Source organism: Dipodomys merriami, unplaced genomic scaffold, assembly GCF_024711535.1.
Source record: "Dipodomys merriami isolate MVZ:Mamm:240054 unplaced genomic scaffold, mDipMer1.0.p SCAF_66, whole genome shotgun sequence".
Taxonomy (NCBI): Eukaryota; Metazoa; Chordata; class Mammalia; order Rodentia; family Heteromyidae; genus Dipodomys; species Dipodomys merriami.
The window spans coordinates 3,546,670-3,560,609 of NW_027206246.1; positions in this window are offsets into that span (position 1 = coordinate 3,546,670).

Below are 13,940 nucleotides of genomic sequence, written 5' to 3' on the forward strand. Positions count from 1 at the left end.
GGGTGAGGGTTAAGTTTAGGTTTAGGGTTAGAGTGAGGGATAGGATGAGGGTTAGTGTTAGGGTGAGGGTTAGGATTAGGGTTGGAGTGAGGTTTAGGGTTAGGGTTAGGGTGAGGGGTTAGGGTTAGGGTAAGGGTTAGTGTTAGGGTGAGGGTTAGGTTTAGGGTTAGGGTGAGGTTTAGGGTTAGAGTTAGGGTGAGGTTTAGTGTTAGGGTGACGGTCAGGTTTAGGTTTATTGTTAGGGTGAGGTCTAGGGTGACATTGAGGGTTGGGGTTAAGGTTAGGGATAGGGTGAGGATTAGGGTTAGGGTTAGGGTTAGGGTGAGGTTTAGGCTGAGGGGTACGTAAGGTTGAGGGTTATTGTTAGGGTGAGGGTTAGGGTGATGTTTAGGCTCAGGTTTAGGTTTAGATTTAGGTTTATTTAAAGGGTAAGGATCAGGGTTACGGTAAGAGTTAGGATTAATTTTAGGGTTAGGGTGAGGGTGAGGGTTAGGGTGAGGGTGAGGGTGAGGGTGAGGGTGAGGGTTAGGGTGAAGTATAGGGTTAGGATGAGGGTTAGGGTTAGGATTATGTTTAGGGTGAGGTCTAGGGGGAGGGTCAGGGTTAGGCTTAGGGTTAGGGTTAGGGTGAGGGTTAGGATGAGGGTGAGGATTAGGTTGAGGGGTAGGGTTAGGGTTAGCCTGAAATTAGGTTTAGTGCGAGGGTTAGGGTTAGGGTTAGTGTTAGGGTGAGGTTAAGGGTTAAGGTGAGGGTTAGGGTGAGGGTGAGGGTTAGGGTTAGCTTTAGTGCTGGGGTGAGGGTTAGGGTGAGGGTTAGGTTTAGTGTCAGCGTAAGGGTTAGGATTATGATGAGTGTTAGAGTGAGGGTTAGAGTTAATGTTAGGGTTAGGGTTAGGTTTTGGGTTAGGTTAAGTTGAGGGTGAGGGTTTGGGTAAGGATTAGCGTTAGGTTTAGGATAAGGCTGAGGTTGTGGGTGAGGTTGAGGGTGAGGCTTAGTGTTAGGGTGATATTTAGAGTTCGAGTTATGGTTAGGGTGAGCGCTTGGGTGATTTTGAGGGTTAGGGAGAGGATTAGGGTGAGGTGAGGGTTTTGGTTTGGGTGAGGGTTATGATTATGGTGATGGTTAGGGTCAAAGTGACGGTTAGTGTGAGGGTGAGGGTTAAGGTTAGGGTTAGGGTGAGGGTTAGGGTTAATGTTATTGTTAGGGTGAGGGTTAGGGTTAGGATTAGTGTTAGGGTTAGGTTTAGTCTGAGGGTGAGTGGAGGGTGAGGGTTAGTGTTAGGATAAGGGTGAAGGTTAGGGTGAAGGTTAGGGTGTGAAGGTGAAGGCTGGGGAGTGGGTCTCGGTTAGGTTTAGGGTTATGGTGAGGCATAGGGTGAGGCTTAGGGTTAGGATTACCCTTAGGGTGAGGGTTTGGTTGAGGGTTAGGGTTAGGGTTAGTATTAGGCTGAGGGAAAGGTTCAGGTTGAAGGTTAGGGTTAGGCTGAGGTTTAGGGTTAGGGTGATGGTTAGGGTTAGGTTTGGTATGAGGGTGAGGGTTAGGGTTAGGGTGAGGGTTAGGGTGAGGTTTAGGTTTAGGGTTAGGGTTAGGGTTAGGATTAGAGTGAGGGTTAGGTTTAGGGTTAGGGTCAGGTTTAGAGTGAGGATAAGGGTTAGGGTGAGGTTTAGGGTGAGGGTGAGTTTTCGGGTTGGGTTTCGGTTAATTTTAGGTTGAGGGTTAGGGTTGGGTTAGTGTAGAGGGCTGCGAGAGGCCGCACCTGGAAGATGGTGCCGGTTTCCGCCCTCCGCCTTCCCGATGGCGAGTGCTCTCGTGGTAAACAACTCCTGATATGGCTAAGGCAAAGAATCTGGCTTGCTTCCTCGCACCTGAACCTATTGGTGGTTCCCACGTGGCGTATCAGGGTTGGCTACCCAGCGGGTACTTAAGGCTGTGGGGAATTCTCCCCGGGGTTGGGGTCACAAGATTAAAAAAAAAGGTCCTGAATAAACGGCAGAGAGAAGAGTCCGGTGTCGCGTCTCCTTGCTGGTCGAGGCGGTAGCGACACGTGGCGGCCCGTACGGGGACTCAGCCATAACCCCAACGAGGACTCAGAACTCTCTGCGGTCAGGGTGGTGCACCGGTAAGTCCCCAGGTAAAAGGGGAATCCGCGACAAAAGCGGGGGTAAGTCCCCAGGTAAAAGGGGAATCTGCCACAAGAGCGGGGAGTAAGTTCCCAGGTAAAAGGGGAATCCGCCACAAGAGCGGGGAGTAAGTTCCCAGGTAAAAGGGGAATCCGCCACAAGAGCGGGGGGGGGGGGATTTTTGCTCTTCTCGGTAGATAAAGAGAGAGTGAGAACCCGGGGCTATTCAGTAGAGTAGCCAAAAGTGAAAGTAAAAGTTTGTTTACCAGCTTTAAATGTTTAAAACATGGGCGCTTCTTCTTCGCACCCAATTTTTTTTGGCTCTCAATGAGCTACTGCACTCAAAAAAGTTAAAAATAAAAAAGAGTACTTTAGAGAGATTTTTGAATGAATGTGACACCTTTGCCCCATGGTTCGCTGTCTCTGGAAGCCTCACGGTGGCCTCTTGGGAGAAACTAGGGAGGGACCTAGATTTTGCCTCTGAACAAGGAACGCTTAAGAGCGGAGTGAGACCAATATGGAAACTGATAAGAGGCTGTCTCGAGGACCAGTGTTGCAGTGAGACGTAGAGAATGGTCAGGCTGCCTTAGAAATGCTGCAGGAAGAAAGATCAGAAAGGGCAGACAGCGAAAAGGAGGAGAGCAGGGGTGTTATACCCCGATTTTGCCGAACTAGAGACCTCTGAGTCTACAGACTCAGAGGAACTACAATCACTCATAGAACAAATAGAAAAAACAAAGATAAGAAAGAGGAGGAAAGGGAAGGAGAGAGAGGACCCAAATAAAGACGAATGCACGCCCTCCATGCCCTGCCCCACACCTTCGGCCCCTCCGCTCTATGCGGAGGACCCTGGAAGTGGCAGCCCCGGCTGTTCTTTCAGCCCAGGCGTGTGGAAAGCGGTCAGAACCGAGTTACATCTAGCCTGTCCAATATTTCAGGATCCACAGGGACAGCGGTATCATGAACCCTTAGATTTTAAGGTGATAAAATCTTTAGCTGAGTCTGTGCAGACATACGGAATCACAGCCTCCTTTACTGTAGCCCAGGTGGAGGCCCTAAACAGACACTGCATGACACCCGGTGATTGGAGTGGGCTCGCACGAGCTTGTTTGAGCCCAGGTCAGTATTTAGATTGGAAGGCTTTTTTGATTGAATTTGCTAGTGAAGAGGCTGCGGCCAATCAGGCTGGGGGAAACCCAGCTTGGGACAGAGATATGCTGCTTGGACAGGGGAGATTCGCCAATCAGCAGATAGGCTACCCGGTCCAAGTTTATGAACAAATCAATAAAATTGGCATAAAGGCATGGAAGGCCTTACCAAATAAAGGCGAGGTGAGTGGCAATCTCACCAAAATCCTGCAGGGCTCTATGGAGCCGTTTTCGGACTTTGTTGCTCGTATGGTCGAGGCTGCTGGCAGAATTTTTGGTGACCCAGACGCAGCCATGCCATTAATTAAACAGCTTGTTTACGAGCAGTGTACTAAGGAATGCAGAGCCGCCATAACCCCATATAAGAACAGGGGACTAGAAGCATGGATGAAAGTTTGCAGAGAGCTGGGTGGAGCACTAACTAATGCTGGATTAGCTGCTGCTGTGGTGCAATTAACCCAGAAGAAAGGGGCTGGGAAGGTGGCTCAGTGGTAGAGCGCTTGCCTTGCATGTATGAGGCCCTGGGTTCGATTCCTCAGCACCACATAAGCAGAAAAAGCCGAAAGTGGCACTGTGGCTCAAGTGGTAGAGCGCTAGCCTTGAGCTGAAGAGCTGAGGGACAGCGCCAGGCCTAGAGTTCAGGCCCAGGAAAAAACCTATTCAAAAAACGCTGCAAATTTGTCTAAACAGTTGTTTAGTTATCTTTTAGGTAATTGAACTGGGGAGTTCGACAGCCTGATGGAACAGCTCAGGGTTGCCATCGTCATGGTGAACTCGACCCGAGTGGATGCCGGATTGGCGGAGGGGTTATCTTCATGGATCTCCACTGCTATGATTCATCTCAAGGAGGGGGCGGGTTTGGGAGCCCTGACAGGCCTCCTGGTGTTAGCCTCCTTGGTATGTCTGTGGTGCATTTGCCAAATTAGAGGTTCTCAGCGTCGCAGTGCAGCCATGATTATCCAAGCCTTTACAGTCATTGGAGCAGGTCAGTCCCCCTAAGCGTGGCTTGCCACCCTAAAACAATGAACACAGATTGCAAAGCCAAAGTACTGCAGTCGAGAGGCATGAGTTTTGCCCTCGAGGAGAGCATGTTTGATTGCACACGGGTTCGATTCGCCTTTTCCCGTCCTTGTGAAAAACGAATCAATGGACAGGCTGAGTCATCCCTAGAGAAGGCACCCTCTGGGAGAAGGCTTGTATGCAGTCCTTGCAATTGCACAACAGGGATCAGACCTCTGTTCTCATCTGTGTTCTTTAAACAAAAAGGGGGAACTGTAGAGAGCTGCGAGAGGCCGCACCTGGAAGATGGTGCCGGTTTCCGCCCTCCGCCTTCCCGATGGCGAGTGCTCTCGTGGTAAACAACTCCTGATATGGCTAAGGCAAAGAATCTGGCTTGCTTCCTCGAACCTGAACCTATTGGTGGTTCCCACGTAGCGTATCAGGGTTGGCTACCCAGCGGGTACTTAAGGCTGTGGGGAATTCTCCCCGGTGTTGGGGTCACAAGATTAAAAAAAAAGGTCCTGAATAAACGGCAGAGAGAAGAGTCCGGTGTCCTGTCTCCTTGCTGGTCGAGGCGGTAGCGACAGGTTAGGGTTAAAGTTAGGGTGAGGGTGAGTGTGAGGGTGAGGGTTTGTGTTAAGGTGAGGGTTAGGGCTACGGTTAGGGTTAGGGTCAGGGTGAGTGTTAGGGTTAGGGTTAGGGTTAGGATGACGGTTATTGTGAGGGGTAGGGTTATGGTTAGGGTGAGGGTTAGGGTTAGTATGAGGGTTAGGGTTAGGTTTAGGCTTAGGCTTAGGGTGTGGTTAAGGGTTAGGTTGAGGTTTAGTGTGAGGGTGAGGGTTAGGTTTAGGGTTAGAGTGAGGGTTATTGTGAGGGTTAGGATTAGGGTGAGGGTTAGAGTGAAGGTTAGGGTTAGGGTTAGGGATAGGTTCAGTGTAAGGGTTAGGGTGAGGGTTAGGTTTAGGATGACGTCTAGGGTGAGGGTGAGTGTTAGGTTTAGGGATAAGGAGAGGATTAGGGATAGGGTGAGGGTTAGGGTGAGGTTTAGGCTGAGGGTTAGGGTGAGAGTGAGGGTGATCATCAGGGTTAATGTTAGGGTGAGGGTTAGGCTCAAGGTGAGGGTTAGGTTTAGGTTTAGGTTAGGGTAAGTGTCAGGGTTAGTGTGAGCGATGAGATACATGTTAGGCTTAGGATTACTGTGAGGTTTAGGGTTAGGATTAGATTTAGGGTGAGGGCTAGTGTGAGGGTGAGGGTTCGATTTAGGGTTAGGGTTATGGTGAGGGTTAGGGTTAGGGTTAGGGTGAGGGTTAGGTTTGCTGTGAGGATTAGGGTTAGGGTTATGGTTAGGGTTAAGGTGAGTGTAAGGTTTAGGGTGATGGTTAGGGTGAGAGTGTGGTTTAGCATTAGCTTGAGTGTTTCTGTGAGTGTTAGGGTGAGTGTTAGGTTTAGGGTTAGGGTGAGGGTTAGGGTTAGCATTGGCGTTAGGGTTAGGATTAGGCTGAGGGTGAGGATTAGTTTGCTGGTGAGGTTTAGGGTTAAGGTTAGGGTTAGATTTCGAGTTACCGTTAGGGTGAGGGCTTGGGTGAGCTTGAGGGTTTGGGTGAGGGTGAGGGTGAGGGTGAGTGTTAGGGTAAGGGTAAGGGTTAGTGTTAAGGTTAGGGAGAGAATTAGGGTAAGGGTGAGGGTAATTTTGTGGGTGAGGGTTAGGATTAGGGTTAGTGCTATGGTGACAGTGAGGGTTAATGTGAGGGTGAGGATTAGGGTTAGGGTGAGGGTGAGGGTTAGGGTTAGTGTTAGGGTGAGGGTGAGGATGAGGGTGAGGCTTAGGTGTGGTGTTAGTGTTAGGTTTAGTCTGAGGGTGAGAGTTAGTGTTAGGATTAGGGTGAGGGTTATGGTGAGGGTTTGGGTTAGGGTTAGGGTGAGGGTGAAGGTTAGGCTGAGGTATAGGCTTAGGGTTAGTGTGAGGGTTAGGTTTAGTGCGAGGGTTACGGTTAGGTTTAGAGTGAGATTTATGTTTATTGTGAGGGTTAGGGTTAGGGTTAGGGTGAGGTTTAGTGTTGAGGGTAATGGTTAGGGTTAGTGTTAGGGTGAGGGTGAGGGTTAGGGTTGGGATATGGTGAGGCGTAAGGTGAGTCTTAGTGTTAGGATTACGGTTAGTGTAAGGGTTAGGCTAAGGGTTAGTTTTAGGCTGAGGGTTAGGTTCATGGGGAGGTTTATGGTTAGGGTGAGGGTTAGCGTTAATGTGAGGGTTAGAGTTAGGGTTAGTGTTAGGGTGAGAGCTAGGGTGAGGGTGAGTGTTAAGGTTAGGGTTAGTGTTAGTATGTGGGTTAGGCTGAGGTGTAGCGTTAGGGTTAGCATGAGGTTTAGGTTTGGTGTGTTTTTTAGTGTTAGGGTGAGGGTTAGTGTGAGGGTGATTGTTAGGTTGAGTGTTAGGGTTAGGGTGAGGGTGAGGGTTTAGGGTGAGGATTAGGGTGATGATTAGGGTTATGGCTAGGGTGAGGGTGAGTGTTAGGGTAAGGGTGAGGGTTAGGTTTAGTATGAGGGTTAGGGTTAGTGTTAGGGTGAGTGTGAGGCTTAGGTTTTGGCTTAGGGTTAATGTGAGGAGTAGGGAGAGGGTTAGTTTTAGGTATATGGTTAGGTTGAGGGTTAGGGTGAGGGTTAGGGTTATGGTTAGGGTTAGAGTGAGGGTGAGGGTTAGGGTGAGGGTGAGGGTTCGTTTTAGGGTGAGGGTTAAGTTTAGGGTAAGGGTTAGAGTGAGGGATATGGTGAGAGTTAGGGTTAGGGTGAGGGTGAGGGTTAGGTTGAGGGTTAGTGTTAGGGTGAGGGTTAGGTTTAGGGTTAGGGTGAGGTTTAGGTTAAGGGTTAGGGTGAGGGGTTAGGGTTAGGGTGAGGGTTAGTGTTAGGGTGAGGGTTAGGGTTAGGATGAGGGTTATTGTGAGGGGTAGGGTTATGGTTAGGTTGAGGGTTAGGGTTAGGGTTAGTGTGAGGGTTAGACTTAGGCTTAGGGTGTGGTTAAGGTTTAGGTTGAGGGTTAGTTTGAGGATGAGGGTTAGGTTTAGGGTTCGAGTGAGGGTTATGGTGAGGGTTAGGATTAGGGTGTGGGTTAGAGTGAAGGTTAGGGTTAGGGTTAGGGTAGGGTGAGGGATAGGTTAAGGGTAAGTTTTAAGGTGAGGTTTAGGGTGAATGTCAGTGTTAGCGTTAGGGTTAGGGTTAGGGTGTGGTTAAGCGTTAAGGTGAGGGTTAGTGTTAGGATGAGTGTTAGGATTATGGTGAGGGTTATGTTGAGGTTTAGGGTTAGGGTGAGGATTAGCGTTAGGTTTAGGTTTAGGGTTAGGGTTAGGGTGAGGGATAGGGTGAGGGTAAGTGTTATGGTGAGGGTTAGGGTGAGGGTAAGGTTTAAGGTTAGGGTTAGGTTAAGTGTGAAGCGTAGGATGAGGGTTAGGGTTAGGGTTATGGTTAGGGTGAGGGTTAGGTGGAGGGTTAGGGTTAGGATTAGGGTGAGGTTTAGCGTCAGTGTGAGGGCTAGGGTTAGGATTAGGGTGAGGTTTAGGTTTAGGGTTAGTGTTAAGTTGAGGGCTAGGGTGAAGGTGAGGGTTAGGGTTAGGGTTAGGGTTAGGTTGAGGTTTAGGGTTAGGTTCAGTGTGAGGGTTAGTGTTACGCTTAATGTTAAGGTGAGAGTTAGGGTCAGGGTTAAGTTTATTGTTAGGGTTAGGGTGAGGGTGAGGGAGAGGTTGAGGATGAGGTTTACAGTTAGGGTTAGGTTTAGGGTGAGGGTGAGTGTGAGGATTAGGGTTAGGATTTGTATTAGGGTTAGGGTTCGGCTGAGGGTGAGCGTGAGAGTTTGTTTTAGGGTTAGGGTGAGGGTTAGGTTGATGGTTAGGTTTAGGGTTAGGGTTAGGTTGAGTGTCAGTATTAGGGTTAGGGTGAGGGTGAGGATGAGGGTTAGGGTTAGGATTAGGTTTAGGATTAGGGTTAGGGTGAACTTTAGTGTGAGTGTGAGGGTGATGGTTAGGTTTAGGCTTAGGGGTAAGTTTATTGTTAGAGTTTGGGTGAGGGCTAAGTTGAGGGTGAGGGTTAGGGTGAGGGTGAGGGAGAGTGTGAGGGTTTGGGTTAAGGAAGGGTTAGTGTTATATTTAGGGTGAGGATTAGATTGGTAGTAATTTTTAGGGTGAAGGTTTGGGTTAGGGTGAGAGTTAGGGTTATGGTTAGGCTCAAAGTTAGGGTTAGGGTGATGTTTATGCTGAGGGTGAGGGTTAGGTTAGGGTGAGAGTTCGGGTGAAGTTGAGGGTTAGAGTTTGGCTTAGGGTTAGGTTGAGGGTTAGGGTGAAGGGGACGGATAGCGAGAAGTTCAGGGTTAGGGTTAGGGTTTGGGTGAGGGTTAGGGTCAGGATAAGGCTTAGGGTGAGGGGTAGGTTTATGGTTCGGGTGAGGACTAGGGTTAGTTTGAGGGTTGGGTTAGGGTTAGGGTTAGGGTAAGTCTAAGGGTGCAGGTGAGAGTTACGGTTAGGGTGACGGTTAGGGTGAGGGTTAGGGTTAGGGTGAGGGTGAGGGTGAGTTGCGGTGGAGGTGGAGGCTTAGGGTCAGGGTTAGGTATAGGGTGAGGGTGAGTGTTAGGGTTAGGTTTTGGATTAGGATTAGGGTTAGGGTTAGGCTGAGGGTTAAGGTGAGCATTATTGTTAGGTTTAGGGTGAGGGTTTGTGTGAGTGTTAGGGTAAGGTTTAAGGTTAGGGTTAGGGTCAGGGTTAGGGTTAAGGTGAGGGTTAGGGTTAGGGTGAGGGTGAGGGTGAGTTTTAGGCTTAGGATTACGTTTAGGATTAGGTTTAGGGTGAGCTTGAGTGTGAGGGTGAGTGTGAGGGTTAGGTTTAGTGTTAGGGTAGGTTAGGGTTAGGGTTAGGTTGAGGGCTAGGTTAAGGGTGAGGTTTAGGGTGAGGGTGAGGGACAGGGTGAGGATTTGGGTTAGGGAAGGGTTAGTGTTATGTTTAGGGTGAGGATTAGGGTTACGGTGAAGGTTAGGGTGAGTGTTTGGGTTAGGTTTAGGGTTAGGGTTAGGGTTAGGATCAGAATTAGCGTTAGGGTGATGTTTAGGTTGAGGGTGAGGGTTAGGTTTATTGTTAGGGTTAGGATGAGGGTGAGTTTGATGGGGAGGGTGAAGGTTAGGGTTTGGGTTAGCTTTAGGGTGAGGGTTAGTGTGAGGGTTAGGTTTAGGATTAGGATTAGGTTTAGGCTTAGGCTGAGAGTGAGGGTGAGGGTTAGTGTTAGGGTGAGGGTGAGGGTTAGGGTGAGGGTTATTGTTAGGGTTAAGGTGAGGGTTAGGGTGAGGGTCAGGGGTTACGGTTAGGGTGAGGGTTAGGGTTCAGGTGAGGGTTAGGGTTAGGGTGAGGGTGAGGGTGAGGATTAGGGTTCGGATTAGGGTTAGGGTCAACTTGAGTGTGAGGGTGAGTGTGAGGGTTAGGGTTAGGGTTAGGGTTAGGTTGAGGTTTAGGGTGAGGTTTAGGGTTAGGGTTAGGGTTAGGGTGAGGTTCAGGGTGAGGTTTACGTTTAGGCTTAATGTTAGGTTGAGGGTCAGGGTGAGGATAAGTTTTAGCATGAGGGTTAGGGTGAAGGTTAGGGTGAGGGTTAGTTTTAGGGTGAGGCGTTGGCTGAGGGTTAGGATTAGGGTTAGGGTTAGGGTGAAGTTTAGGGTGAGGGTTAGGGTCGGTGTTCTGGTTAGGGTGTGGGTGATGGCTAATGTTAGGGTGAGGGTTAGGGTGAGGGTTGGGGTTAGGGTTAGGGTGAGGGTGAGTGTTAGGCTGAGTTGTATTGTTAGGGTTAAGGCGAGGGTGAGATTTACTGTGAGGTTTAGGGATAGGGTTAGGGTGTGGTTAAGGGTTTGGGTTAGGGTTAGGGTTCGGTTTTGGGTTAGGGTTAGGCTTAGGGTTAGGGAGAGCGTTAGGGTCAGGGTGAGGGTTACAGTTAGGGTGAGGTTTAGGTTTAGGGTGAGGGTTAGGTTTAGGCTTAGCGTTAGTGTGAGGGCTAGATTGATGTTGAGGGTTAGGTTTAGGGTTAGGTATAGTGAGAGTATTAGGGTTAGGTTTAGGGTGAGGTTTAGGCTGAAGTGTAGGGTTAGGTTCAGTGTGAGGGTTAGGGTTAAGGTTAGGTTTAGTGTTAGGGTTAGTGTTAGGGTTAAGATGAACCTTAGGGTGAGGGGTAGGGTTAGGGTTAGGTTCAGGTTTAGGGTTAGTTTAAGGGTAGGGTTAGGGTTAGGGTGAGTCTAAGTGTTTGGATGAGGGTGAGGGTGAGGGTTAGGGTTAGGGTGAGAGTAATGGTGAGGGTTAGGGTTAGGGTTAGGGTGAGGGTAAGTTTGAGGGGGAGGGGGAGATTTAGGGTAAGGGTTAGGTATAGGGTGAGGGTGAGTGTTAGGGTTAGATTTAGGATTAGGATTAGTGTTAGGGTTAGGCTGAGGGTGAGGGTGAGAATTATTGTTAGTTTTAGGTGAGGGTTAAGGTGAGAGTTATTGTAAGGGTCAGGGTTAGGGTGACAGTTAGGATTAATGTTAGGGTTAGGTTTAAGATTATGTTTAGGGTGAGGTCTAGGGTGAGGGTGAGTGTTAGGCTTATGGTTAAGTTTAGGGTGAGGTTTAGGTTTAGGGTTAGGGTAAGGGTTAGGGTGAAAGGTAGGTTTAGTGTGAGAGTTAGGGTTAGGGTTAGGGTTAGGGTTAGAGTGAGGTTTAGGGTCACGTTTATTGTTAGTGTTAGCGTTAGGGTGAGGTTTAGGGTCAGTCTGAGGGTTAGGGTTAGGGTTAGTCTTAGGGTTATGGTTAGGGATAGGATGAGGCTTAGGGTGAGTCATAGGGTTAGGGTGAAGGTTATGGTTAGTTTGAGGGTTAGGTTAGGTTTAGGGTTAGGGTGAATCTAAGGGTTTGGATGAGGGTGAGGGTGAGGGTTAGGGTTAGGGTGAGGGTTACGTTGAGGGTTAGGATTAGGGTTAGGGTGAGGGTGAGTTTGAGGGGGAGGGGGAGGGTTAGGGTAAGGGTTAGGTATAGGGTGAGGGTGAGTGTGAGGGTTAGGTTTAGGATTAGGATTAGTGTTAGGGTTAGGCTGAGGTTGAGGGTGAGCGTTATTGTTAGGTTTAGGGTGAGGGTTAGGGTTAGGGTTAGGGTAAGGGTCAGGTTTAGGGTGAGAGATGGGATTAATGATAGGATTAGGGTTAAGATTAGGTTTAGGGTGAGGTCTAGGGTGAGGGTGAGGGTTAGGCTTAGGGTTAGGGTTAGGGTGAGGTTTAGGGTTAGGGTTAGGGTGAAAGTTAGGTTTAATGTGAGAGTTAGGGTTAGGGTTAGGGTTAGGGTGAGGGTAAGGGTTAGGGTGAGGGTTAGGTTGAGATTTAGTGTTAGGGTTAGCTTGAGTATTAGGGTGAGGGTTAGTGTGAGGGTTATGTTTAGGGTTAGGTTGAGGGTAAGTGTGAAGGTGAGGGTTACGATTAGGGTGAGTGTTAGGGTGAGGGTAAGGATGAGGGTTAGGGATAATATTCGGTTTAGGTTTAGGGTATGGGTTAGGTTTAGGATAAGGGTTAAGGTGAGTGTGAGGGTTAGGGTTAGGATTAGCGTTAGGGTTAGGATTAGGCTGAGGGTGAGGGTGAGGTTGAGGGTGAGGCTTAGGTTTAGGGTTAGGGTGAGGGTGATTGTGAGGGTGAGGGTTACGGTTAGGGTAAGGGTTAGGGTTAGGGTTAGGTTTAGGGTGAAGGTCAGGGTTAGGGTTAGGGCGAAGTTTAGGGTTAAGGTGAGGTTTAGGGTTAGGTTGTGGGTGAGTGTGAGGGTTAGGGGTAGGATTATTTTTAGGATTAGGGTTAGTGTGAGCTTGAATTTGAGGGTGAGTTTGAGGTTTAGGGTGAGGGTTAGTGTTAGGGTGAGGTTTAGGGTTAGGGTTAGGGTTAGGGTGAGGTTTAGGGTGGGGTTTACGGTTAGGGTTAGGGTTAGGGTGAGGGTTAGGGTCAGTGTGAGGGTTAGGGTGAGGTTTAGGTTTAGTGTTAGGGTTAGGGTGAGGGCTAGATTGAGTTTGAGGTTTAGGGTTAGGGTTAGAGCTAGGGAGAGGCTTAGTGTTAGGTTTAGAGTGAGGGTGAGGTTTAAGCTGAGGTGTAGGGTTAGGTTCTATGTGAGGGTTAGGGTTAGGGTTAATATTAGGGTGAGCGTTAGGGTTAGCAAGAGGGTGAGGTTTAGGGTTAGGGTGAGTCTAAGTGTTAGGGTGAGGGTTAAGGTTAGGGTGAGGGTTAGGGTGAGGGTTAGGGTTAGGGTGAGGTTGAGCGTGAGTTTGAGGTGGAGGGGGAGGCTTACGGTTAGGGTTAGGTTGAGGTTGAGGGTGAGTTTGAGGTGAAGGGGGATGCTTAGGGTAAGGGATAGGTATAGGGTGAGGGTGAGTGTGTGGGTTAGGTTTAGGATTAGGATTATGGTTAGAGGTAGGATGAGGGGGAGGTTGAGATTTATTGTTAGGTTTATGGTGAGGGTTAGAGTGAGGGTTAGTGTTAGTGTTAGAGTTAGTGGGAGGGTCAGGGTTAGGTTTAGGGTGAGGTTTAGGGTTAAGGTGAGGTTTAGGGTTAGGGTGAGTGTGAGGGTGATGGTTACACTTAGGATTAGTTTTAGGATTAGTTTTAGGGTGAGCTTGAGTGTAAGTGTGAGTGTGAGGGTTAGCTTTAATGGTAGGGTTAAGGTTAGGTTTAGGGTTAGGGTGAGGGCTAGTTTGAGGGTAATGGTTAGGGTGAGGGTGAGAAGAGTGTGAGGGTTTGGGTTAAAAAAGGGTTAGTGTTATGTTTAGGGTGAGGATTAGGGTGAGTGTTTGGGTTAGGGTTAGGTTTAGGTTCAGAGTTAGGGTTAGGGTGAGGTTTAGGGTGAGGTTTTGGGTTATGGTTAGGGTTACTGTGAGGTTTAGGGTGAGGTTTACGCTTAGGCTTAGGGTTAAGTTGAGGGTTAGGTTGAGGGTAAATTTTAGGGTAATGCTTATGGTGAAGGTTAGGGTACGGTTTAGTGTTAGGGTAGGGGTTCTGGTGAGGGTAAAGTTTAGGATGTGGATGATGGTTAGGGTTAGGTTGAGGGTAAAGGTGAGGGTTAGGGTGAGGGTGAGGGTTAGGCTGAGTTGTAGGGTTAGGGTTAAGTTGAGGTTGAGATTTCCTGTGAGCTTTAGTGTTAGGGTTAGGGTGAGGTTAAAGGTTCGGGTGAAGGTTAGGGTGAGGGTTAGGGTTCTGGTGAGGGTTAGTGTCAGGGTTAGGGTTCGGGTTAGGGTTAGGGTGAGGGTTAGGTTTAGGCTTAGCGTTATGGTGAGAGCTAGAATGATGTTGAGGATTAGGTTTAGGGTTAGATATAGGGAGAGGATTAGGGTTAGGGTTAGGGTGAGGTTTAGGCTGAGGTTTAGGGTTAGGGTTAGGGTTAAGGTGAGGGTTGGGGTTAGGGTGAGGGTGAGGATGAGTGTTAGGGTTAGGATTAGTGTTAGGATTAGGGTTAGGGTGAGCTTGAGTGAGGGTGTGTGTGAGGGATAGGTTTAGGGTTAGGTTTAGGCTGAGGGATAGGGTGAGGTTTAAGGTGAGGGTGAGGGTTAGGTTAGGGTGATTGTTCCGGTGGAGGTGAGGGTTAGGGTGTGGGTTAGGGTGTGGGTTAGGGTGTGGGGTAGGGTTAGTGTTAGGGTAAGGGTTAAGGTTAGGGTTAGGATGA